This window comes from Myodes glareolus, chromosome 2 (assembly GCF_982192425.1).
Source record: "Myodes glareolus chromosome 2, mMyoGla1.1, whole genome shotgun sequence".
NCBI classification, from domain to species: Eukaryota; Metazoa; Chordata; class Mammalia; order Rodentia; family Cricetidae; genus Myodes; species Myodes glareolus.
The window spans coordinates 54,801,462-54,828,866 of record NC_142027.1 but is presented as its reverse complement, the minus strand read 5'-3'; the positions used below and the strand labels follow the sequence as shown (position 1 = coordinate 54,828,866).

General features: G+C 38.9%; 1 long non-coding RNA gene across 3 annotated transcripts in view; it reads left to right on the top strand.

Annotated features, from left to right (window-relative positions):
• LOC125413130 (uncharacterized) overlaps positions 1 to 27,405 on the top strand; it is a 210,086-nt gene that overhangs the window by 60,510 nt on the left and 122,171 nt on the right. For all 3 annotated transcript variants that reach the window (XR_015000598.2, XR_015000599.2, XR_007235846.3), the window contains exon 2: positions 21,864 to 21,935. This is a non-coding gene — a long non-coding RNA (uncharacterized LOC125413130). The remainder of the gene's footprint in view (positions 1 to 21,863; positions 21,936 to 27,405) is intronic.

Genomic DNA, 27,405 nt, shown 5'->3' with positions numbered 1-27,405 from the left:
CACTCTGCTTTTAGCATTCTTTAGTTGCCTGTAGCTTTTTGTGTAGTGCCAAGGCCTTCCCCTGTCCACATTACCATCTTCATCCTTGTCCTTGTTCAGCTCCCAAGTTCTTTATCTATTGAAGATGGGATTGCTTGCTAATTACTTTTTCAACAATTCATTTTAGTTATAAAAATACTGTTTTTATGTGTGTATTGGATTTTTTTTAAAAAAAGATCTTTCATCTTTACTGAATTTTTTCCTGAGTTCTGTTTTCTGATGGGGTATTTAGAATCTTCCATATCATCTGTGTACATGGTTAATCTGACTCCTTTCTTTTCATTATGGATACACACCCTCTCTTGGCCAATTGATCCCCTAAGGCATGCAGCATTCTATTAATAAGAGTGGTGAGAGGATATCTCTATCTTATTCTGGCAGAGTGAAATCTTAAGGAAGTTAACCTAGAAGTAAACGGGATCCTAGAAGTGGAAGCGGAGGTCAAGAGTGAAAGGCTGTGAACAATTGCACATTCATACTCTATTAGACTCACTTTATGGATGGAGAGGATCACAAAACACTCTCTACCTTAGACTCAATCTAAAGAATCACTGTATCTAACTGTGCATCATTCCTCAGCAATAGGATGAAACTGATCCTATATACAGACCCATAAGACTAAGGATCCAGTGAGGGGTACACTACTAGACTATATAAAGGAGTATAGAGTCAAGATGCTCAATTGGCTTAGGGTTTTCTTCTGCCTTTTTGCTTCATTTTCACAGTACAAATAATGAGTCTCTTTTATTCTCAAAGATTAAAAAAATGTGTATGTGGTGTGTGTGTGTGTGTGTGTGTGTGTGAGCTTGAGTTACAGGCAGTTGTGAACAACCAATCTAAGCGCTAGGAACTGAATTCCAGTCCTCTGCAAGAACAGCATTCTTAACGATGAGACATCACTCTAGCCTCTACGAGTATATTTAACATGTCAAAAATAGGTTGTTGTCCAGAGGTCATTGAACAATGAGGTAAGCTTGTTGTATTCCAGGGCCAAGGCATCTGAGCAATTATATCCCATGGAATGCATGAAGAAGTCTTTAGATCTACAACATTGCTTTTAGGTAAAGTTTTTCCTTATCAGGTGCCATTTGCTGTCTCTTGCCTCGTTGACTTTTTGGACTCAGGGAATGGTAGCTCTGCTGCCTGTGGCATTCAGGATGTCTTGACTTTAGTTATCATGTGGCCACAGTGAAGTCAAGAAATAAACTAAATAAGTTAGAGTCAAATCCTTTATACGCTTGCCAGGGAAGCTGCAGGGGAGTTGAAATAATTTCCTATAGCATTATACTAAATACTGTTTTTACCAAAATAGAAAAGAGTTAATAAAATTAAACTGGATTCTTTATATTGTCAAGAAATTATCATAATTTTATAAAGTAATATTTATATTCAGGCTGATCTTGCTACATTGTTTCAGAGAGTGCTCATTCTTTTGAAATAGGAGAAACTATCTCCTGAGAAGGGAGCCAAATTTCCTTCGAGCTTTACTGAAACTCATTACAACCTTTCCTTGAACTCCTGGCTCTAACTGCTTGGTACATTATTATTTAATACCATTGGAGATTTATCTTTCTCTATGTAAACCACAAGGATCAGTTGTGAAAGTGATTAGATATGATTTCTTACTTTTCATGGATGTTTGCAACACAATGACTTTAAAAAAGCTTATTGAAGATAGAATTCACTTTGTCAAGACATCTGTTTCCGTATACATTTCTGGGGATCCTTGCTATGTTCGAAAGAAGTTGATATATGTATGTGTAGCACCAGCAGTCGCTGGGGAAAACAGCACGTGTACAGGAGCCCTGCTTAGTCTTGATATTGCTACAAGATTCCATATTAGATTTTATTTATTTTATTCTTATACACCTTTCTCTTTTACAAAACTCACTTGTCTTGTGGTGTGTGTGTGTGTGTGTGTGTAAGATAGTTTGTTTTATTTTTTTTTATTGGAGTGCTGGGGATTGAACTGGGTTTCCCACATGATATGCTAGGTAATTGCTCCACTAGGCCTAGGAGTGTATATCAATAACACCTAGCCCAGTACCTAGTACACGAATATGTTCAATAGAGTTCTGTTAAACTGATTGGTTGATTTATTCACTGAGTCATTTATTGTTATTCTCATCTAACATGTACTAGGTGTTTTCTAGTAAACTGTTACTGGTGTGGGCACAGTTATAACATGAGGGCCTGCTTCGTTGTTAGGTTTTCTGTCCTGCCTGGTTTCTGTCCTCCCACCAGGACCCACAGCCGTTTAACCACAAACAAATCACACAGGGGTATATATTAATGATAAACCGATTGGCCCATTAGCTCAGGCTTCTTATCAACTCTTATTACTTACATTAGTCCATTATTCTTATAGGTGTTAGCCACGTGGTTCAGTACCTTTTTCAGCAGGGCAGGTCACATCTTGCTTCTTATGTGATCAGGTCAGTACTGGGGAGGAATGGGCTTCCTCCTCCCAGAATTTTCCTGTTCTCCTTGATCTGCCTCTACTTCCTGTCTGGTTGTTCCACCTATATTTCCTGCCTGACTACTGACCAGTCAGCATTTATTTAAAACATAGTTGACAGAATATAGACAATTGTCCTGCACTACACAGTGAATATATTAAATATGTATATGACTGTGTGTATGAATTGACTATTGTTTCAGATCCAAGTGTTTCTTTGGTATCAGTAGTATTGATGCTAATTACTTCAGCACTGGATATTTGGTAGTGCGAATTACTGTTGAAGCTGTGATCACTACCATCCCATGAGTGAGAAAACATCTTTTTTCAAATCCCAGTATGGATTAGTATGGGATTAGAGGGTTAAATATACTTTTAGAAATGAATCTTAAACTATAAAATATTCTTTCTTTAGAAATAACTTAAAATCACATGTATAAGTTTTATGTCTAATGTAAGAAGTTAAATCAGCATAATACAGGTTTTGTATCCTTGATCTGAAAAGCTTAAATAGAAAAGGCTCCAAAACCTGAAGCTTTTTGAACACTGACATGACATCATAAGTTACAGTTAACATGCAGGAACACTAAAAATTTTGTATAGAAAAATAACCTCAAGGTCATGAGACCATGCCTATTTGAAACATAAAAGAATGCCTTGCTGAAATTTGCATTCTTTCCTAAGAGCTCTCTCATCAAAAACATGCAAATATTTTAAAATCCAAACCAAATCTGATATTTGAAAATTTTCTGGTCTCAAGCATTACACACTAGGATATGCAACCAATGTTTTTCTTAGCTCAGTGACATAAAAGCCATTTAATTCATAATAGGGCACTAGATAATAAAATCTGCATTTTTTAACCCTCTATAGGAGAAGTGGTAGGATGTGTGATTTTGAAGAGAAGGGTGTAATCATTTTATGTATGTAGAACAGCCGTCCTTGCTGCATGGCAGATATTTGACAAAAGTTTGCTGGATGGCTAAGGTTCTTAATATATAAAAAGTTATTGCAGTCTAAGAGAAAGAAATCCCCCTACTCTTTCACAGTGCACAAGGTATATTTATGACACTCAATTCATGAGAGGTGAGAATACTGATTATATTTTGTGAGAGTGTGAAATTATTTCCTTTAAAAATGATTTCTGTTTTAGTCAGGTGTTTGTATTGCACACCTTGAATTCCAGCACTTGGGAGACAAAGATATCCTGATCTCTGTGAGTTTGATTTACAGAGCGGGGGAAAGGTGTGAAAAAAGAGAAAAATCCCCCTACTGAACTGACAAAATTTAGAGGACAACAAAAAATTCCTTGAAAGGTACAAAGACACACAAAGCAGGTACATAGATTGGTTTTGCCTACAGACATTAACACAGGGTTCTTGGAAGACTAGTAGAGAAAATATTTCAAGCTTGATTAAATACATAGTACCTGGCATAAAAGCTCCACTTATACCAACTTATGCTTAAGGAGATAATCTTAGAGTAGAACAGCATCCTTGTGTGTATAGGGACACGGCGGAAGTACAGACATCTGAACCTATGGTGCTTGCATCTATTGCAGTGGAAGCATCAAGATGACAATTTTCAGCAAACCATCTTTAATAGAAGGTGGTTTAATTTAATATTTACAGAATAAGAGGTATTCTTTCCCAATAGACATATATAATGCAAAGTATGTTAATTTCCTTTTAAGTTTTTCCAAGTGTTATTAGTGTGCAGTCTGCTTGTTTGCTCTATTGCTAGGTACCTTGTGATGAGACCTTGAGTGTGAGAAAGAAGAATCAGTGTGTATCCCTAAGAAAGCCTGCCAAAAAAACCCAACCAACCAACCAAACAAAAAACCAGTCATGAATTATTAGATGGACCTCTATGTTCGGCAGGCATAGTGTGGACAATTCCCTTCCATCATCTAATCTAATCTTTACCTCCTAGGAATTGCTATTCTTATTTTTAAAACAAAAAACCTTAGCAGTACAATTCCCACATTAAAATAAATTAATGTCTGATTAGGGCTTCAAATATTAATCAAAACTATCTTTCTACTAAGCTAAAGTGTTTGTTAATAACGCTGTCAAGGTTGAGAATGGTGGAAAACATTTTTAATACCAATACTTGGGAGGCAAAGGCCAGCATATCCTCATGAGATTGAGACCAGCCTGATCTGTATAGTGAGTTCCAGGATAGGCAGGACTACATAGAGAGGCCCTGTCTCAAAAAAGCATAGGAGCAAACAAACCAAAAACAAGTAAAAGCTTCAACTCAGTTGATCTGAGACTACAACAATCTTTCAAAAATTACCAGACACAAAGGTTGAAAATTGGTGTTTGAAGCAACAGATCAATGAGGGAACAATTCATGAATTAGGGACCCCCACTGTAATATTGATAAGCGACACTGAGAGGCAGAAAGGTTCCAGTTTTGTTTTCTTTGACAAGTAGAAATGATCTTTGCATCATTGAAGAGCAAAACAAACACTTGTTACAGAGAAATTTGAATCTGTATGATAAAGATGCTTTGGGACAGCAGCTAACAGATCTAAATGATCTTGGGACTCCTGCTAGATGAAGTATAACCTTGAAGACTAGGGCAAACCCAAACAGATCAATGCTTTATTATATTCTCTCCCAGCACCCTGCACAACACTGTGTTTTCATTTGCAAGTCTGTATGTATTTGTGGGCCTGTATCAGTGCTTATGTTTCTATTCGACCTCAGCCTATTCTACCCTTCCTCTTTGTTTCCACTTGTGGCTATACAGTTTAGAACCGAACTGGTACTCTGCATACTTTCAAAGAATGAAAAGAGTTTGCTGAACACTTACTTGCTGGTGACTCCTAAAGAGCCAGTAAAAAGTGAGGAGGTGGAGGATACTCTGGTTTTGAAAATTATGATGGCAAATGGACCAGTTTTGATAAGACATGAGATGGTAGCTTCTGAGACATAGAAAACTGTCAAAATCTACTGCCTGCTATAGAAAATTATTTAATTTGAATAACTTTAGAAATATGCATTTTCTAGTTAATTATAATTTCCAATTCCCTATACTTCGGTCTCTGAATTTTATTCCCTGAAGATTTCTTAGAGGCACTTTTGCAGTTGATGCTGTAGATCCTATACAAAGTTCTTGAGAACATAACTGTGAAAATGGATAGATGGAGTGGGGAGATAAATCATCTCCAAAAAAACAATTCCCTTCTTTACATCATATTCAACAGAAATATGTAGCAAATTGGGACATTTAGATTTTCTCAATAATTATCCATTGTTGATGTATTAGGTCCAATTCTAACTTTTCAGTTTCTTCTTCTACATGGTGGTTTTTAAATTTATTGATTTCAGTTGGTTATATGTTTGTAGCTGAATATATAAGGCTCTCAGCAGAATCAAGATGATAATGACATACTGAATGATTGGGGCCTTGAGTTTCTTAAAACAGAATTGGGACAGAAGTCCTCCCACAAGATAGCACAGAAACAACAGCAACCCACCCACATAAAATATGGACATATTTAAAAATTACTCTAAATTATCACCATTTTCACACCTCCTAGGTCCCCCATTCAATCTGTTTATGGATGTGATGGCATCTTAGATTGTAAAGTGCAACACTGTACTGTCCTCAACTTGCTACACTCACCTAAAAATATTACACAGAGAAAAATTATCTAAAGCATTATCCTTCTGCTTCTGCCTTAGGACAAACTTGGCCATTTTATCCATATGGGTGAAATACCTTTGACAAAGAAGTGATCTGTACAAAAAGTAGTTAATATATCTTACCATGGGAAGCAATTGCTAGGATGCTATAGAATTGATGTGCTACCTGTCCTTTCTGATATGCGATCTGGGTGAATGTTAGGTGCTACACTTCTCATACACACCCTTTACATACAGCTTAGCATAGGTTAGGAGACACACCATTTTCTTTTTTTTTTCTTTCTCTTTTTTTAAAATTTTTATTTATTTATTAAAAATATCCACCTCCTCCACACCTCCCTTTTCCTTCCCCCTCCCCACATCCCCCTCCCTCTCTAGTCCTAAGAGCAGTCAGGGTTCCCTGCCCCGTGGGAAGTCCAAGGTCCTCCCCACTCCATCCAGGTATGTAAAGGTGAGCATCTAAACAAACCTAGCTCCCACAAAGTCAGTCCATGCAGTAGAATCAAAACCCAGTGCCATTGTCCTTGGCTTCTCAGTCAGCGCTCATTGGCAGCCACATTCAGAGGGTCCAGTTTGATCACATGCTTCATCACTCCCAGTCCAGCTGTCCTTGGTGAGCTCCCATTAGATCAGTCCCACTGTCTCAGTGGGTGGACTCATCCCTCATGGTCCTGACTCATGTTCTCCCTCCTTCTGCTCCTCATTTGGACTTTGGGAGCTCAGCCCAGTGCTCCAATATGGGTCTCTGTCTCTATCTCCATCCATCGCCGGATGAAGGTTCTATGGTGATATGCCAGATATTGAAGTGTTTTGGAGATTCAAAACATTTTTCTTGTGAATTGATGGCAAGAAAGTGATAGTTGCTGCTTTTGGTGTAAGTTAAAGGATGTATCTACTAATCATTGAGTAGGAAGATGTATGTAAAGAGTGTGGCTCAGTGTGGCTATGGGACAAGGCCAGTCCAGGCACCCTCTCCTCTGTTGCCCAAGGAACAATCTGGGGACCTCTCCTTGGACCTGGGAACCCCTCTAGAGACAAGTCTCTTGAAAACCCTAAAATGGCTCCCTTAATTAAGATATTTACTTCCCTGCTCCCACATCCACCCTTCCTCCATCCCACCCATCCCATTCCCCCAAGCTCTACTGAATCCTCCCCTTCTACCTTCTCTCTACCTATCTCCCCTTACATCCACCCCCTCAACCCCGTGAACCCAACTTTTGCCTGGCAATCTTGTCTACTTCCAATATCCAGGAAGATAACTATATGATTTTCTCTGGGTTCACCTACTTATTTAGCTTCTCTAGGATCACGAATTATAGGCTCAATGTCCTTTAATTATGGCTAGAATCGACACACCATTTTCTACACCCTGAGTAGAGCAGGAGACACAGCCATTTATATGCACCCTAGCATTGAGCAGCAAACACAGTCTTTACATACATCTTCCTACTCAATAATTAGTAGATACATCCTTTAACTTACACCAAAGCAGCAACTATCACTTTCTTGCCATCGATTCACAAGATAAATGTTCTGAATCTCTAAAACACTTCGAGATTTACCTTTATTCTCAGAAATATTACTTTCAGGTCAGGTGGTGGTGGCCCACTCCTTTAATCCCAGCACTCAGGAGGCCAAGGCAGGTGGATCTTGTTGAGTTTCAGCCTGGTCTACAGAGACTTTAAAGCTCACAGAGAAACCCTGTCTCAAAAAGTCAAAACTAACAAAAGAAAAAAAAATTACTTTCTACAGGCTATTTCCACCTATCAGACATGTTTTTTGTTTGCTTTGAATTTTTATTTTTTAAATCTATTTCCCATAATGTTTTAAAGAATAACAATTCATTGGGTGTGGTGACATGTACCTTTAATTCCAGCAAGGCAGGTGTATTTCTATGAGTTCTAGGACAGTTTGGTCTACATAGTGATTTCGAGTATAGCCAGGGATATATACATAGAGAGACCGTGTTTAAAGAAAGAAATAAAGAAAGGAAGGAAGAAAAGAAGGAAAGGAAGTAAAAGAAAGAAAGGAAGGAAGGAAGAAAGGCAGGAAGGAAGAAAGGCAGGAAGAAAGAATTTTTTTTGTCAGGAATCACATCAAAGTTTTGTAAGTTTAGAATTCTGTTTACAGCCCTTGTAGTGTTATAATAAAGAGTGTCACATATTTCTCTTACTTGATGGATATATTCTGTTATTTTCCCCACCCACTCACTACCATTTACCTTTTTTCTTCTGAAACTTCAGGTTGGTTTTTAATTTTTCTTTGAAAAGATATTTTTATTGGCAGATGTAACTTGAGAGTCGATATACTGTACCATCATTTGCCAAGGCACCTTTCATCAAACCAGTCTTACATTTATCAAAGTAATGCATGAACCTAATAAAAATCCAAACTAAACTAAAAGGCATCTGTTGAGTAAAATATAATTCTTTTTTTTTTGAAAGTAATTTTATTAAATTATAAAAGTTTCCATTTACGCCCCTCTTCCCAACGCCCTCCCACTCCCCCCCCTCCCTCTCCTCCTCCCTCTTTGTCCCTAAGGGCAGTCAGGATTTCCTGCCCTGTGGGAAGTTCAAGTTCCTCCCCCCTCCCTCCAGGTCCAGGAAGGTGAGTATCCAAACAGACAGGATCCCCAAAATCCAGTATATGTAGAGGAAACTAGTCCCAGTGTCATTGTCAATGGCTTCTCAGAAAGACTCCAGGCCAGCCACATTCAGAGAATCCGGCCACATTCAGAGAATCTGGTTGAATCACGTGCTCGTTCAGTCGCAGTCCAACTGGCCTTGGTAAACTCTCATTAGATCCGACCCCTTGTATCAGTGGGTGATAGCATCCCTCGCAGTCCTTCGTCATTTTCTTCCTCCTTCTGCTCCTCATTTGGATCTTGGGGGGCTCAGTCCGGTGCTCCAATGTGAGTCTCCGTCTGTATCGCCATCCAACGCCAGATGAAGGATCTATGGTGATAAGCAAAATATTCATCAGTATGGTTATGGGCCAAGGCCGGTTCAGGCACCCTCTCAACTGTCCAGAGAACAATCTGGGGATCTCTCCTTGGACCTGGGATCCCATATATAATCAAGTTTCCTGTAAATTCTAAAATGACTCCCTTAGTTGAAATATATTCTTCCCTGATCCCATATTCATCCTTCCTCCCTTCCCCCCATCCCGGTCAACCGGGCTTTCTCCATTCCTCCCCTACTCCCTTCTCTCTAACCCTCTCCCCTTCCAACAACCCTTCCACCCCCCCCACCCATGCACCCAAGGTTACCTGGGACTCTTGACTATTTCCTACCTCCTGGCGGATAGCTAAATAATCTTTATCAGGTTCGTCTTCTTATTTAGCTTCTCTAGGATCACGAATAATAGGCTCAAAGACCTTTAATTATGGTTACAATCCACTTATGAGTGAATACATACCGTGTTCCTCTTTTTGGGTCTGGCTTACCTCACTCAGTAAAGCGTTTTCTATTTCCATCCATTTGCATGCAAAATTCAAGATGTCATTGTTTTTTTTTACCGCTGAGTAAAACTCTAATGTGTATATGTTCCACACCTTTTTTAACCATTCTTCTATTGAGGGGCACCTAGGCTGTTTCCAGGTTCTGGCTATTACAAATAGTGCTGCTATGAACATAGTTGAATAAACGCTTTTGTAGTATGTTCTGGAATCTCTAGGGTATATTCCCAAGAGAGGAATTGCTGGGTCCTGAGGGAGGTTGACTCCCAGTTTCCTGAGAAACTGCCACACTGATTTCCACAGTGGCTGCACAAGTTTGCATTCCCACCAACAATGGATGAGTGTTCCCCTCATTCCACATCCTCTCCAGCATAGGCTATCATTGGTGTTTTTAACTTTAGCTATTCTGACAGGTGTAAGATGGAATCTCAAAGTGGTTTTGATTTGCATTTCCCTAATCACTAAGGAGGTTGAGCATGACCTTAAGTGTCTTCTGGCCATTCGAAGTTCATCTGTTGTGAATTCTCTGTTCAGATCAGTACCCCATTTTTTAATTGGGTTAATTAGAGTTTTAGTGTCTAGTTTCTTGAGTTCTTTGTATATTCTGGAGATCAGACCTTTGTCTGATGAGGGGTTGGTGAAGATCTTCTCCCAGTCAGAAGGCAGCCTTTTTGTCTTACTGACAGTGTCCTTTGCTTTACAGAAGCTTCTCAGTTTCAGCAGGTCCCATTTATTCATTGTTTCTCTTATTGTCTGTGCTACTGGGGTCCTACTTAGGAAGTGGCCTCCTGTGCCTATATCTTGTAGACTACTTCCCACTTTCTCTTCTATCAGGTTCAAAGTGGACAGATTGATGTTGATGTCTTTAATCCATTTGGACTTGAGTTTTGTGCATGGTGATAGATATGGATCTATTTTCATTCTTCTACAGGTTGACATCCAGTTATGCCAGCACCACTTGTTAAAGACGCTTTCCTTCTTCCATTGTATACCTTTAGCTCCCTTGTCAAAAATTAGGTGTTCATAGGTTTGAGGGTTAGTATCTGGGTCTTCTATTCGATTCCATAGGTCGACTTCTCTGTTCTTATGCCAATACCAAGCTGTTTTCAATACTGTAGTTCTGTAATAGAGTTTGAAGTCAGGGATAGTAATGCCTCCAGAAGTTCCTTTATTGTATAAGATTGTTTTGGCTATCCTGGGTGTTTTGTTTTTCCATATAAACTTGATTATTGTTCTCTCAAGGTCTGTGAAGAAGTTTGATGGGATTTTGATGGGGATTGCATTGAATCTGTAGATTGCTTTTGGTAGAATTGCCATTTTTACTATGTTGATTCTCCCAATCCAAGAGCAGGGGAGGTCTTTCCATTTTCTGGTATCCTCCTCAATTTCTCTTTTCAAAGGCTTATAGTTCTTGTCAAATAGGTCTTTCACATCCTTGGTTAGAGTAACCCCAAGATATTTTATGCTGTTTGTGGCTATCGTGAAAGGTGATGTTTCTCTGACTTCCCTCTCCGTTTCTTTATCCTTTGTGTATAGAGGTGAGTTGATCTTGTATCCTGCCACGTTACTAAAGGTGTTTATCAGCTGTAGGAGTTCTTTGGTAGAGTTTTTGGGGTCGCTTATGTACACTATCATATCGTCAGCAAATAACGAAAGTTTAACTTCATCCTTTCCAATTCGAATTCCCTTGATCCCCTTATGTTGTCTTATTGCTATTGCTAGAACTTCAAGCACTATATTTAAGAGGAATGGTGAGAGTGGACAGCCTTGACGTGTTCCTGATTTTAGTGGAAAGGCTTTGAGTTTCTCTCCATTCAATTTGATGTTAGCTGTCGGCTTGCTGTATATTGCTTTTATTATATTTAGGTATGATCCTTGTATCCCCAGTCTCTCCAACACCTTTATCATAAATGGGTGTTGAATTTTGTCAAATGCTTTTTCAGCATCCAATGAAATGATCATATGGTTTTTTTCTTTCAGTTTATTTATATGATGGATTACATTGATAGATTTGCGTATGTTGAACCATCCCTGCATCTCTGGGATGAAGCCTACTTGATCAAAATGGATAATTTTTCTAATGTGTTCTTGGATTCGGTTTGCCAGTATTTTATTGAGAATTTTTGCATCGATGTTCATGAGTGAGATTGGCCTGTAATTCTCTTTCTTGGTTGTATCTTTGTGTGGTTTTGGTATTAGGGTGACTGTAGCTTCATAAAAGGAGTTTGGCAGTGACTTTTCTTTTTCTATATTGTGGAATACATTAAGGAGTATAGGTATTAGCTCTCCCTGGAAGTTCTGGTAGAATTCTGCATTGAAACCATCTGGTCCTGGGCTTTTTTTGGTAGGGAGATTTTTGATAACAGCTTCTAGTTCTTCACGACTAACAGGTCTATTTAGATTGTTCACCTGGTCTTGGTTCAACTTTGGTATATGGTACTTATCTAAAAAAATGTCCATTTCTTTTACATTTTCCAACTTTGTGGCATATAAACTTTCGTAGTAAGATCTAATGAGTCTCTGAATTTCCTCTGTGTCTGTGGTTATGTCCCCCTTTTCATTTCTGATCCTATTAATTTGCAAGTTCTCTCTCTGCCGTTTGATTAGTATGGATAGGGGTTTGTCAATCTTGTTAATTTTCTCCAAGAACCAGCTTTTTGCTTCATTGATTCTTTGAATTGTTTTCTGTGTTTCTATTTTGTTGATTTCAGCCCTCAATTTGATTATTTCCAGTCTTCTACTCCTCCTGGGTAAATCAGCTTCTTTTTTTTCTAGAGCTTTCAAGTGTGTTGTTAAGTCTCCAATGTGTGCTTTCTCCGTTTTCTTTAGGTGGGCACTTAGTGCTATGGACTTTCCTCTTAGCACTGCTTTCATTGTGTCCCATAGGTTTGAATACGTTGTGTCTTTGTTTTCATTATATTCAAGGAAGACTTTAATTTCTTTCTTTATTTCTTCCTTGACCCAGGCGTGATTTAGTAGTTGACTGTTCAACTTCCATGAGTTTGTTGGCTTCCTGGGGGTACCATTGTTGTTAAATTCTAATTTTAATCCATGGTGATCTGACAAGACACAGGTGGTTACTAATATTTTTTTGTATCTGTGGAAGTTTGCTTTGTTACCAAGTATGTGGTCAATTTTCGAGAAGGTTCCATGAGCTGCAGAGAAGAAGGTATACTCTTTCCTATTTGGGTGGACTGTTCTATAGATGTCTGTTAAGTCCATTTGATTCAGTACCTCCAATAAATCTCTTATTTCTCTGTTAGGTTTCTGTCTGATTGACCTGTCCATTGGTGAGAGAGGAGTGTTGAAGTCTCCTACTATTAGTGTGTGTGGTTTGATGACCGCCTTGAGTTCTAGAAGAGTTTCTTTTACATATGTGGGTGCCTTTATATTAGGGGCATAGATATTCAAGATTGAGACTTCCTCCTGATGAATTGTTCCTGTTACGAGTATGAAATGTCCATCTCCATCTCTTCTGATTGATTTTAGTTTGAAGTAGATTTTGTTAGATATTAGAATGGCCACACCCGCTTGTTTCTTAGGTCCATTTGCTTGGAAAACCTTTTCCCAACCCTTTACTCTGAGTAGGTGTCTGTCTTTGTGGTTGAGGTGTGTTTCTTGTAGACAGCAGAATGTTGGATCCTGTTTCGTATCCAATCTCTAAGTCTGTGCCTCTTTATAGGTGAGTTGAGACCATTGGTATTAAGTGATATTAATGACCAGTGATCGATGACTCCGGTCATTTTTTTGGGTAGTAGAGTGTATGTGTTTTCCTTCTTTGAGTTGTGCTTGTGAAGGGTCGCTAGATGTCTGAGTTAATGTAGGCAGTGTTGGGAATGTTGGATTCCTTGGGTTGTGATTTTCCTTCTAGTATTCTCTGTAAGGCTGGATTAGTAGCTACGTATTGTTTAAATTTGTTTTTATCCTGGAATATTTTGTTTTCTCCGTTGATAGTGAACAATAGCTTGGCTGGGTAAAGTAGTCTGGGCTTGCATCCATTGTCTCTTAGTTTCTGCAGTACCTCTATCCAGGACCTTCTGGCTTTCATGGTTTCCATAGAGAAGTCTGGTGTAAGTCTGATAGGTTTACCTTTATAAGTTACTTGACCTTTTTCCTTTGCAGCTCTCAATATCCTTTCTTTAGTCTGAATGCTTTGTGTTTTGATTATTATATGACGAGGGGATGTTTTTTTCTGATCCAGTCTATTCGGTGTTGTGTATGCTTCTTGAACCTTCATAGGAATATCGTTCTTTAGATTGGGAAAGTTTTCTTCTATAATTTTGTTGAATATATTTTCTGGGCCTTTGATCTGCAGTTCTTCTCCTTCTTCAATCCCTATTATTCTTAGATTTGGTTTTTTTATTGTGTCCCAGATTTCCTGAATGTTTTGTGAAGAGAATTTGTTGGATTTGCCATTTTCTTTGACCAGAGCATTTATTTTCTCTATGGTATCTTCAGAATCTGAGATTTGTTCTTCTATCTCTTGAATTCTATTGGTTATGCTTGATTCTGTAGTCTCCGTTCGTTTACCTAGTTTTTCCATAGCCAGCCGGCCCTCGGTTTGTGATTTCTTCATTGACTCCATTTCAGTTTTCAAATCTTGAACTGTTTCTATTACCTGTTTGATTGTTTTTTCTTGGTTTCCCAGAATTTCATTTACGGATTTACTCATTTCTTCAAACTTTTTGGTATATTTCTCTTCCATTTCTTTACTCATTTCCTCAATTTTTTTGTTATACTTATCTTCCATTTCTTTACGGCAGATTTTCACCTCCTGTTTAAGTTCCTCTATTATTTTCATAAAGAAGCGCTTAGAGTCGATTTCTTCTTTTTCTTCTGGAGTAGGGTGTTCAATTCTTCTAGTTTCGAGCTCTCTGGATTCTGGCGATGTCATGTTGCCTTTCAGGTTGTTGGAGGAATTCTTGCATTGGCGCCTGCCCATCTCCTCCACTCTGGATGAAACTCCTCAGCACTTTCTGGATAGAACTCCTCAGCACTCTCTGGGTAGGACTTCACAGCACTCTCTGGATAGAGCTCCTCAGCCCTCTCTGGGAAGAACTCCTCAGCAGTGCAACAGGGCTAGCTGGTCTTCCCAGGACTCAGGAGACAAAGGGCCCGCAGCAGTGGGGGGAGGGGAGGGATCCCTTGGAACACCGAAGGCCCTGCCGAAGAAGCTGAGGGGGGAAGGGCTGTGCTCCCTTCCCGGACAGGCAGGCAGGCTGCCCAGGCTAGCACCCACTCAGCTCTCTGGGAATAGCGCCTCAGCAGTGCAACAGGGCTTGCTGGTCTTCCCAGGACCCGGGAGGCAAAGGGCCCGCAGCAGTGGGGGGGAAGGGAGGGGTCCCTTGGAACACCGAAGACCCTGCTGCAGAAGCTGGGGGGGGGCTGTGCTCTCTTCCCGGGCAGGCAGGCTGCCCAGGTGAGTACCCACTCACCTCTCTGGGAAGAACTCCTAAGCAGTGCAACAGGGCTAGCTCTGGGTTCCACCTCTTCTAAAATATAATTCTTACACCACTTTTCCTCATTTCCAAGTTCTAGTCTCCAGCTACCCAGTTTGTCCAGCAAAGAACCACCCTAGAGGTTCTAAAATATTGCCAAGTAGCACCACCAGCTTCCAGCCTATAGTTTTACTTCCAGACCACACCACTGATGTAATATTAATTTTCTTCCTCCTTTTTTTTTTGAGATTGGGTTTCTCTGTTGCTATGGAGCCTGTCCTGGAACTAGTCTTATGTAGACCAGGCTGGCCTCGAACTCACAGAGATCTGCCTGCCTCTGCCTCCCAAGTGCTGGGATTAAAGGCGTGCACCAACACTGCCTAGCCAAAATTTATTTTATTATTATATTAATTTCATTATTCTATACATATCATCCTATCATCATCTTCTTAACATTTCCAATAAGCTTTACATTTTTTCAAATGTTAAAACATAATCTGTAATGGAATCATACCCAAAACCTCCATCTGTCTTTTGGGCTGTGTTACAAAGGTCATACTGGAAATTCTTAATATTTGTTATTTTACCTCTTTTCTAGGGTGTCATTCTCTCCTTCCCCACCCCCTCTCAGTTTATTCTCTAGCATGTCTTCCCAAGAGAGCATATAAAAAGGAAAATATTCAGCCTTTGCATGTCTGAAAACATTTTTATTCTGCTTCCACATTTGATTGATTCTTTGTCTGGAATATTCGATGCCCATCATTACCCATCATTTGAGCAGAATAGGTGTTGAATATCTCCCACATATGTGGCCTGCATTCTTTTTTGCTCTCACTTCAAGTCTCTTTCTTCAATGCAATGCAGGATTTTTCCTTTAACCTGCCTTACAACTACAGGACAAAATGATACTTCAGTCTTACTGACACATAAATGAAAGAGTTAAGGGGTGAAGGGGAGGCAAGACTTCGCGGTTTCACTGGAATTGGTGGCTAGGGCGGTGGGTGCATCCCATTACGTGGTGACGAGGGTCAAAAGGGAAAGGGTTTTATGCATGGTGGTTGTTACAGCGATTTTTCTTATTGTTGCGACAAAAGCACCTTATGGAAGAAGGGTTTGTTTTCACTCACAGTTTGAGGTCACGTGCTTCATGAGGGTGGAAAGCTGTGGTATCAGGAGCAGGAGGGAGCTGGTCACTTTGGATCTACATTAAGGAAGCAGTGGATACCAGTGCTCTGCATCTCGCTCTTAATTCAGTTCAAGTCGCCAGCCCTTGCAGTGCCCATTGATGTTCAGGGTCCTCCTCAAATACCTGCAGAGGTTTGTCTCTCCACTGATTTTTCTCAGTTGACACTTCAGCTTATGTGTTCTACTGATTTGATAATTCAGGTTAACCATCACAGAGGTTCTGCAGCATGACTCTGGTCCAAGGTACTGAACTTTGATATTCAATTTTAAGAATAGCATTCCTAATGGCTTGGTGAGCCTTTCAGTCCCTTACAAAAATTATTCTTCTTGGTAAGGAGTTTGTCTTTGTGTCTGCTTTTTCTCTTGCTGGAATTTTGCCTGGTTTGAACTTGTACAGATCTTGTTCATTTATGTCTGCTGTTACAGTTCCTGTGAATTCACATGTGTATCAGCTCTGCTGCGTCTGGAAGACATGTTTCTTTGCAGTGGATACCTGCTATGAAAGAGATAATCAGTTGTTTCCAATGAATGACACTGGGCATATAGAACATAGCTAACCAGCACAAAACAGACTTCATGGATTTTGTGTGTGTGTGTGTGTGTGTGTGTGTGTGTGTGTGTGTGTATGCTTTCTATTTCTTTTGGCTTTATTTTGTCTTATTGTTTTTTCCTTCCTTATTTTTTCCCTTTATTCCTTCTTTCCTTTCCTTCTTTCTTTCCTCTTAAAGAGATAGAACCAACATGAAATTGGGTAGGCAGGGTAGTAGGAAGGATCTGGGTGGATCTGGGTGGAGGGGCAAGAATATGATCAAAATATATTGTATGAAAAAAACCATTCTTCCTGGCCTACCCAACTGGATGCATATAGGCCCAGTAATGCTGGTGTGGAATTCTAGAGTGGTCATAAGTTTGTATAAAACAAGAGGCTTGACTTCCCTGTCTTTCAATATCAGTGTTGCTGATGTCACGTGATCCCCTGCTTGCCAAGGTCTCTGTGCATCTTGTAGGGTCAGGAACCTTCTCTTGAAACTTGGAGAAAGGTGTGACATGCCTTATTCTGGATGTCTTTCACTTATGATTTTGTGCACTCCTGGGGGGATTTTCTGAAAATTTATCTTGTTCAGTTCAGGGAAATATAAAAGCATTGCTTCAAAAATTTCTCTATTTGATTTCTCTGAAACTCCATCTGATAGAAATCTGGACATACTTCCTTAATTTAATACTGTGTCTTTTCCATTTTTTTTATCTCTTGATTGGTACATTTTATTTTGCTACCCACATTCTTGAAATATCAATGCTGCCCTTCATTTTGATTCATTTAATCTATGATATTTTCTTTTAATTTTTAGGGGTTCATTTAAACTCCAAGACAGTTTCCGTTTCAAGAGTCATTATGTTTTTATTTTTTAAAGAAGTTTTAGGTTCAGACTAAAACTGAGTGGAATATACTGTGATGCCTCATGCACTCTTGGTCCTATAAAGACAAATTATAAACAATCCCAAAATCATGGTGGTGTTCTTGTAATCAGTGAACCTATGGCAATATATAGTTATATATAGTTGGTGTGGGACAATGGTCTGGGAGAACTGGATTCTGTCAATCATGTATTTTAATAAAACGCTGATTGGCCAGGCAGGAAGTATAGGCGGGTCAACCAGACAGGAAGTAGAGTTGGGGCAATGAGAATAGGAAAAGGCTAGGAAGGAGGAAGCTCCCTCTGCCATTCCTCCCCAGACCCCCGAAGAGGCAACATGTGAACTGTCACACTGAGAAAGGTACTGAGCCCTGTGGCTAACACAGATAATGATAATGGATTAATATAAGTTACAAGGACTAATAAGAAGCCTGACCTAATTGGCCAATCAGTTTATAACCTAATGCAGACTCTGTGTTATTTTGTTTGGGAATTGCTGGTTGTGGGGTCCCAGGCGGGACAGAAACCCCAGCCAGCCAGCCCTCATGTTACAGGACAATGGTCTGTATCCTGTAAATTATACTTGAAATAGATGCTGATTGTCCAGTAGCCAGGCAGGAAGTATAGGAGGGACAACCAGACAGGAAGTAGAGGTGGGTCAATGAGAACAGGAGAATTCTGGAAAGAAGGAAGTCCTAATTCAGAGTCCTGACCCAGCTACAGAAGAAACAAGATGTGACTGCATTGCCGAATAAGGTACCGAGCACGTAGCAAACATAGGCAAGAATAATGGGCTAATATAAGTTATGAGTTAATAAGAAGCATGAGCTAATGGGCCAATCATTTTATAACTAATGTAGACCTCTGTGTGATTTCTTTGGGACTTAACAATTGTGGGAACTGGACAGGACAGAAACCCCGACAACATATAGTTATCACTGAGGGTTCATAGTGGACATGATCGGTCACTGGTGTAACTGTACATTCTATTTATAGTAACACGTACCCATTATTAAAGTGTCACACAGTGTTTTCACAGACATGTCCTTTGTGCTCTATCTACTTAGCCATCCTTGTCAGGTTGTCCCTGGAATCCTTAGATAGTTTTAGTTTCTCTGTAGTTTGTTGGCTGATTTCAAAGTCTGACTTTTAGGGTTGTTGTTGGAAAATTAAATAGCTTCCTTTCCTTAGCAATTGCTGGAGACTTTAGCTTCCTTCTTTTGCTACACTTCTTTCATTCTTAAATGTATTTTCCATCTCTCAAGTGCTTGTTGAAATGATTCTAATCACTGTTATCTTGTTCTATGATGAGTGTCAAACATTTCAGTTTCTTGATATTTTAGTATAATTTGAGGAACATTTAAAAATAATTGGGAGCATGGGTTGGAAAGGAAAGAAGAGGGGAGAAAAGGAGGATTAAGGAGAACTTGAGGGAATGGGATAGTCGAGATGGAGGAAGGACAGAGATGAGAGCAAAGAAAGAGATATCTTGATTGAGGGAGCCATTATGGGGTTAGCAAGAAACTTGACTCTAGACAAATTCCCAGGAATTCACAAGGATGACGACAGTTAAGACCCTAAGCAATACAGGAGAGAGGCCCAAACTGGCCTTGTCCTGTAATCAGACTGATAAATATCTTAAATATCACCATAGAACCTTCATCTAGCAACTGATGGAAACAGAGGCAGAGACCCACATAGGAGCACTGGACTGAGCTCCCAAATTCCAGTTGAAGACTGGGAGAAATAAGAATTTGAGCAAAGAGGTCATGACCATGATGGGTACATCCACTGAAACAGTCTATGTGAGCTAATGGGAGCTCACCTACTCCATCCAGACTGGAAAGGAACAAGCATAGGACCAAACTCTGAATGTTTTTTGTTTCTACAATGAATAAAACAATATAATTATATATAGCAACAAATAGTTTATGCCTCACTGTAGTAGGTAGCATTCACAGCAACTTTCTGCTGATTTATTGTGAAGGCACAACACCCCCACCACCAATATCTACTTATGCTGCTGTATGTAGGGTATGTATTCTGTCACAGGGTATCTGTAGGAAGAAAACCGAGCTACCTTGGAAATGAGAAGAAACTACTCCTACTGGAATATGAGAGTTGAAAAATGATGTTCTAATAAGAAAATGTATAAAATTGCAAAGCAGAACTTGGCGCTATAATTGTTACTATGTTTTATGTATATCAGTGTTTTACCTACGTGTATGCCTCTGTACCACTTATGTGCCACACAGTTTCAAAGAAGGCAACTGATGCCTTGGAACCAGAGTTATAGACTGCTGTGACCTGTTATGTGGGTTCTGGGAATTAAATCCTGGAAGTTTGCAAGAGCAGCCAATCCTCTTATACGCTGAATCATCTCTCCAGTCCTGAGAACTCAGTACTTTCAGAGACATCCTTACAGGGTATAGGTCACTATCTCTCAACTTACCCATCAATTCTTCATTGCCAATTGTTCAAGGTTGTTCTAAAGACTTTACCTTTGGACACCTATAAATCCACTGGGTTAAACATTCACTGGTAAGTTAATAAATGCCCTTTGTAAAGAGTTGTAGGTGATGGAAGTAAGAAACACTCAACAGGCCTAGGAATGGTGGCTATTAGGGATTATGTTCAACTATACTCGTGGGCAGACAACATGATAACTATAATGTCTTAGGGTTACTATTAAGGTAATGAAGCACCATGACCAAAGTAACCTGAAGAAGAAAGGGTTTATTTAGCTTACTCTTCCACATTATAGTTCATTATCAAAGGAAGCCAGGACAGGAATTCAAGAAAGGCAGGGTCCTGGAGGCTGAAGCTGATGCAGAAGCCACAGAGGAGTGCTGTTTACTAGTTTCTTTATAGTTTCAGAGGTTTAGTATATTGCCACCATGGCAGAAAGAGTGGCAGGATACAGGCAAACATGGTGCTGGAGAAGTAGCGGATAATTTTACATCTCGATCCATAGGCAACAGGAAGAGAGAAAAAAATCCACTGGGCCAGGCTTGAGCTTTAGAAACGTCAAAGCCCAACCCCCAGTGACATAATTCCTCCAACAAGGCCACACCTCCTAATCCCTTTCAAGTAGTGCCTCTCTCTGAAGATCAAGTATTTGAACATTTGAACTTATAGGAGCCATTCTCATTCAAACCACCATACACAAGAACATTTCACTAGTGAGTTCTAGAAACCCAAATGGTCCAAATGTGAATAAATAAAGTATAGGTCAATCACAGTGTTCAATGGTTAGTAATTTCCTGAAAAATAGAGGAGGAATCAATGTAAAAAGTTGTTTATATTTAAAAATTGAAGTTAACTTTTCAAGAATGCAGATGAGTCTATATACATAGACCTAAATATATTTGAGTCAATGTGTAGGTATTCAGAGAAGATGACATAAGAAATTCTATTCTATAAGATTTATTGAATTATGAATATGTCTTATAATATATTATGCTTTTTTCTTATGAAGAAAAACAATCTTAAGCCCCAGCAGGCACAGTTTTGAAAATATGTAAATTGCAGATTCACAGTATGTGGCTGAAGATTCAGGTCAAGGGATTGGTTCTGTGTTCTTCTTTCCCTGAAGGAAGAACAGTTGGGGAATATCATCTTCAGGCACTAAGAACTGTAGCTAAAGTACTTGTAGTCTGGGATTATGTAAGTTCCCAGCAGGCTAAGCTAACTGTGGCAGATGTAGTGGCTCAGAAATGAGCAACGTAAAAATAAATCAAAAAGCAAACATTTGGACATTTCTCTATTCTTAACTTTTACTTGAAGACCATAGTCAATTATACTTTGAGATATGCCAGAATGCAAATGAAGAACTGTTCTTTTTATGTTATATTCTCTGATACATTCAGAATAAAAAAAAATGAACAAAACCAGAACTCTAGGTTGAGCTACTCCTGTTCTAACATCCATCTATTTTGAACTTGACAAGACGTTTGGTTTCATATTTTCATCTGTGAAATGTGGATGGTACCTTGGTTAAGAATAGTTAACACGGAGACTTTAAAGTCTTTTTCATTATGAAGTTTGAGTTTAATGTTATCCCTATTCCTCATTATTGAATCTTTATCTTTCTCAGAAACAAATACATAGTTATTTTGCTGTAATTAAGCCCAACTCTTTTTGCCAATCTTTTGATGTCTAGTTGGTGTACTAATGACTAGTGATAATGACACTAATGACACAAAACCATCCCAGGGCTGGGGCTCAGTGGCTGAGGTACCTGCTGCCCGAAGATCTGGCTTTGGCTCTCTGGAACCCACATGAAAAGTAAGTGTGACTGTAAAATGTGAACTGTGGGTACAGGTAAGAAACAGGTGGATTTGTCCTGGGAACTTGTTGGACAATTTAGTTAGCCAGTTAGCCTACTGGTGAGCTCCAGGTCTAGTGAGAAACTTGTCTCATATGAAAAGGTGGTGAGCAATAGAGGAAGACCAAGAATATTCTTTTAGACACACTACACACACACACACACACACACACACACACACACACACACGTTCATGTGCACTTATAACACATGTTCACACATATGCTATTTGGATACACATATATTTTAAAGAAATAGAGGAACTAGAAGCATGTCTTTGAGGGGCTCCGAGGTTAATGAAAGTAGAGTTAATAGATTTGTGCAATTCCTTAAATTTTGTAGTGTGTCTTTACACAGTACAAAAGGATCCCAGATAATGAGTTGTGCACTTATCCCAGATAAACAAAGAGATAAAAAGGGATCAGACAAGTCAAGTAATGTTTGCCTCTTCCTTGAAACTTAAGTATGATTCGCTATTAAAGCTGAGAGCAGAAACGGGGTGGAGGGACTACATTGGGAATGATATTGCATGTGCTTTGCTGAGGAGCAGACTGAACAGCGTGGACAGAGAGCTGCAGTGCATCTGAGAAGTCACCGTGCAGACTCTTCCCTGCAGCACTTTGTTCTTCACATTGTTTTCATAATAACTGCATAAGTGACTTGACTACTTATTTTGATAAAAGTTAGTGGAGAAGGGCCAACCAACTCATAGGTTAACATTTAGTGGCTCAAGTGTATAGCATTAGTCACAAAGCAAAAAAAAAAAAGCAATAAAAAATAGTAGAAAACCTCCAAGTAGGAAAAGAGCTTTTACAGACTCTGAGTACTAATTTTAGACTGAATTTTAATTATAGAAATAATTGCCAGTGATCTAGAGATATTGATCATTGACTTTTTTTATTATGTATAAATATAGAGTCAATCCTAAATCACATGAAAGAAAAAGAAGAAACATGAAATACTTGCAAATAAATTCTTAATATTTTAGCATGAAGAGATAAATTGACAGTTTACATTTTCGGTTAAGTAGTATACAAGTGCCCACACTTTAATTATCGAGGTTTTATTTATCATTATGTTTTCACACACATATTTTAATTCATGCTTTTTCTTAAAACTGTAATAATATGATAATGAAGCAATTTTAAAAACATAAAAATTCCTGATGGTAAGGCAAACACTGTAAGAGAGGACAAGAAAGCAAATGGATGATGGCTGAACTCAAGATTGAGGAGGCTGAGATGTTGACTGGATAGAGGGTGACACACAACAGAAAAACAGCCTTGTCCACAGGGAAACATAAAGTATAAGAAGGTGTAAAAAGCAAAATTTTTATTATAAGATCTGCATAATAGATACACCTCAGCATTCTCTATGTAACCCATATTGTCAGAGGCACCTTCCTTAAGTCATGTGGATCTTCTGGAGAGCTAGCATCATTTAGGTTCTGGTACAATACATCAATCAATCAGGGCCTTCTATATAAGAATATACAGGAAAACTATATATGCCCCATATAATATATGTACATACATAAGAATATTCTGTAACTCGTTTTTGTAAGCTATTATACACCATTATGTAAGTACATAGAGGGACATGCAATATTTGTGGGTGAAGGAGTGGAAAGATTTGGGACTGACAACAACTTTTTTTTTTTTTTAAAAAAATGTCCTAGAACTGTTTAATAAAAATACAAACAACTTTGTAAAAATAATCAAAACCAGAATTTTCTTTATTGCTATAAGATTTGGTGGTGAAACAATAGTCTTTGATTATGAGCCAGTTATTACAACATTATTTATCCTTGCCTATCACTTCAGTATTCCAGAGAAAAGGGGAATGATGCTATGAAAGTCAGGGGACTATGGCACAAGTTTTTTCTCAAAACCAGTTTATTTACCATATTTTTCTTCAACAAGTAATCAGAGTAAGCAAAATTCAGTTTATTACAAGCCCTGTTCTGGTTTTGGGTGATACAATCTTAGGAGCCAGTGATTAAGTTTCCTTAAATATCTGGTTCAAAGTTGTGCAAATAAAACAGTGCCTGATGTTCTTTTTTTCTGTCAAATGTAAAGATTTGTATCTTGTTCAACCAAACATATAACAACATTGATTTACTGCCCAAAGCAAGTTGAGTTGTGAACAGGGTTCCTTCCCTGTGTTGATGGTTTCTTACTTCAGTGCTCCAGGAGTGCATATAAAATGTGTTCTCATTGAAGTAGGGCATACCTCGTGTCTAAGATTCACTTAACTTCCTAATCATATGACTAATGATAAACTCAGATTATTCTCTCTCCAAAAATTTTACAGCCAAGTGAGTGTTGTTCTTTACAAAGTATTCACCTTGGAAAATTAGATGCTAAACATGTACCCCGAGGCTTCAGAATTTTTCCTTTGACATTCATTTGGAATGTGAAAAGTGTTTTTGACCCCTATCTTGAGAATAAGCCAAATTCATTAGAAATGTAAGTCCATTAAATAAGTTAGATAAGAAAGTCAATAAATTCCATTTAGGACAGTAAATTTGAAAGTGACCATATAGTTTTGTTTGTGATTGCTGAATAATTACAGCAGCAAAATTTTTCTCTTGGTTACTATTTTAAAAAGTCATTATCCATTGCTTATATAGATTTTCACAGCCTATGGCTGAATACCCTCACAGCCTGTACTCTCCTGTTTATTTTCTATTTGTCTTAATGTTTCAGTTCCTTCTATGCATATTGTGGTAGAAGCCATAACATGTTCATCCATCATAATTTGTTAGCATTAAGAGGTAGATATTCTGTAAATTTAGTCCAGTAGTATAATCAATCAGGTGATTAAAATATTTTTTCTTTGTAGATGATAAATTAAATAGATATAATGATTATATATATATAAACCACACACATATATAAATACATATACATATACATACACACACACAACTTTTTCTCCTCACTGTAAAATGAGGGACTGGAGTAATCATCTTTGTTCCCATAGGCCAGTTATTACAGTGAAATTTCTACTTGTCTATTACTTCATTGTCCTGGAGAGAAGGGAAGGATGACATGAAAAAAAGGGGACAAATGATACATTTTTTTACATTCATGAATTTTCCTGAAGTGAGAGTACGAGTTATTTTAAAGCTAAGAAGCTGAGAATAGAGTTCCGAGGATCATCGCAATGACAGTAGTTAGTGGTTGGGCAGCTGCAGAAATGTAGGATATTTGATAGAGATTAGCTAAATCACTTCATGTGGGTACTTCAGATCTTCTTCAAATGTCCTTATTTTATTTGGCATAAGGCCCAAAGATTTAATATCCTGATATAAATGAAAGAGTGGGATATAAGTTTCAGGAATTGAGGGTTAATATCCCAATTCTCTCTCTCTTTCTCTCTCTCCCTCTCCTTTCCTTCCACCATCTATCCCTCATTGAATCTCTATGCTTATTGCTTGTCTCAATTGCTTTCTTGACTAAGGTCTCACTCCCTTTCCTGGCTCAGTCTTTTCCTTTGTTAGTCTCCATATTAAAACACCCCACCCTCATTTCTTTGTTCTCTATCCCTAATTACTTTATGTAATCAGAAAGCAGTTCTGATAGCTTCAAATCTAAGCTGGCATGGAGTAAGATTTAAAAATCCCAGTAAACATTTGCCCTTAATGTTTTCGTGGCAGAAGTCACTCTCAGTAAAATTTCTAGAAATTTAGTATGAGGAGAGATCTTTCACGTCTCTTGGCAGAAGAAACCTATCTATAAAAGCTAAAATGTAATCAGTGAGATTCCCTATCCTTCTGTTAGGAGGGTTTATTGCACTCTCCGGGTTGTGGGTCTTTATTTTCTGACTAGTGGAGCAGGAGGAGAGTCAGGCCGGAGGAAGCATAAACAATCTTAAATTCATCTACACTCTGAGTCCACACCAGAGGCATCAAGAAGCAAGCAAGACACGGAAGACAGAGACGAAGAATTTCTAGGAGTCTATAGGGAGTGGGGTTCTGGGATGTGAGACCTGGGGTGTCAGGTAGACAGATTTGGGCAGAGATGATAAGGCTCTTGTATGAGTCACTACACTGTTTTCTTCTCTGCCTCTCCAAGAAACTTCATTTTAGCCATCTTGCTTCTCAAGATGGTGTAGTAAGATTTTTAATTCTATCAACATACGCAGGTAGATTTTCATGTTGAAGGAAAAGAATTCCAGCTTAGGAGGAAAAGTGACTGCGTGGCAGACAGAAGCTGAATCAGGTGTAGGAGCTGAGGGGCAACTTGAGTTGATGCTTACAAACAACTGCGAGGATTGACGAGTCACTTAGTAAGTGCTCTTGCTGTCTTCTCTGCTTTAAAATGTCACCAGGATTAACTGGGTCGAATAAACTCTGGTGACTCACTGGCTGGAGAGCAAGAGCCATCCCTGCTCTGGGGCACTAAATTTCCCAGCAGCTCTTTCAAGACGCTGTCTATCATTAGCAAATCACTCCCCAATTTGGCTGCCTTATTTACGACACAGGCGAAGATGAGTGCTACATGAACTTGTTATGGAGCTTTAATCACCACTCATGGCCACCCTGGAGATATATCAGGAACACTCTCCACCCTTCTGGCACCTCCTTCCCACCCCAATGCCAAGCCTCCATTATCCCGCGGTCCAGAGTGTGACACTAATCCAAATGGCTGTTTATCCCATTGTGGCCTCTATTTTCAATCACAATAAAAAACAGAAGAGGCAGGGCATTAGAGACCAAATGGATAGTGCTAAAGAATTACAGTTTAAATCCTCGTTTATCATTGTAATTGAAAGGAGCTGCTAGCGGGGTGCGTGGTGCATGGTGCCAGTGTTTCCATCAAGGCATGAGTCATCCCCTGGACCGACATAATTCATCCTTCTGAAGTTCTAATGAGGACCACTTCATTTAGGTGTTAATCAAATCTAACAAATCATTGCTGAAGTTAGCAAGGGTTTTGTTCACAGGTGCCGTTTTTTGGTATGCCTTAGATTCACCTTCTTCGTGTGTACTTTCAGACTTCAGTCATTACAGCAGAAACAAAATGATATTGTATTATTTTCTTTCAACATTCAAATGCCAAATATTTCTGGTGTTTTTTTATTACTCAAAAATGCTACCTGCCAGGGAGCTGCAGAGGTGATTCAGTTGCTAAAATTCTTGCTTGTGCATATGGGAGAACCTAAACTTTGTCTCCCATAAGCCATGTAAAAGCTGAGTGGGGCACGCACTAATAATCCAAGCAAAGGTAGAAACAGCATGATGCCTAGAGCTTTCTGAACACGCATCTTAGTCTACTGATCATGCCCTAGGTTTGGTGAGTCTGTCTAAAAAATATAAAGTGCGAAGGCTTGATATTGACCACCGACCACAATTTTACATGTGTGCACATTTTTGTTCATCTGCTCACACATGTGCATGTATGCATATGCACATATCCATATACA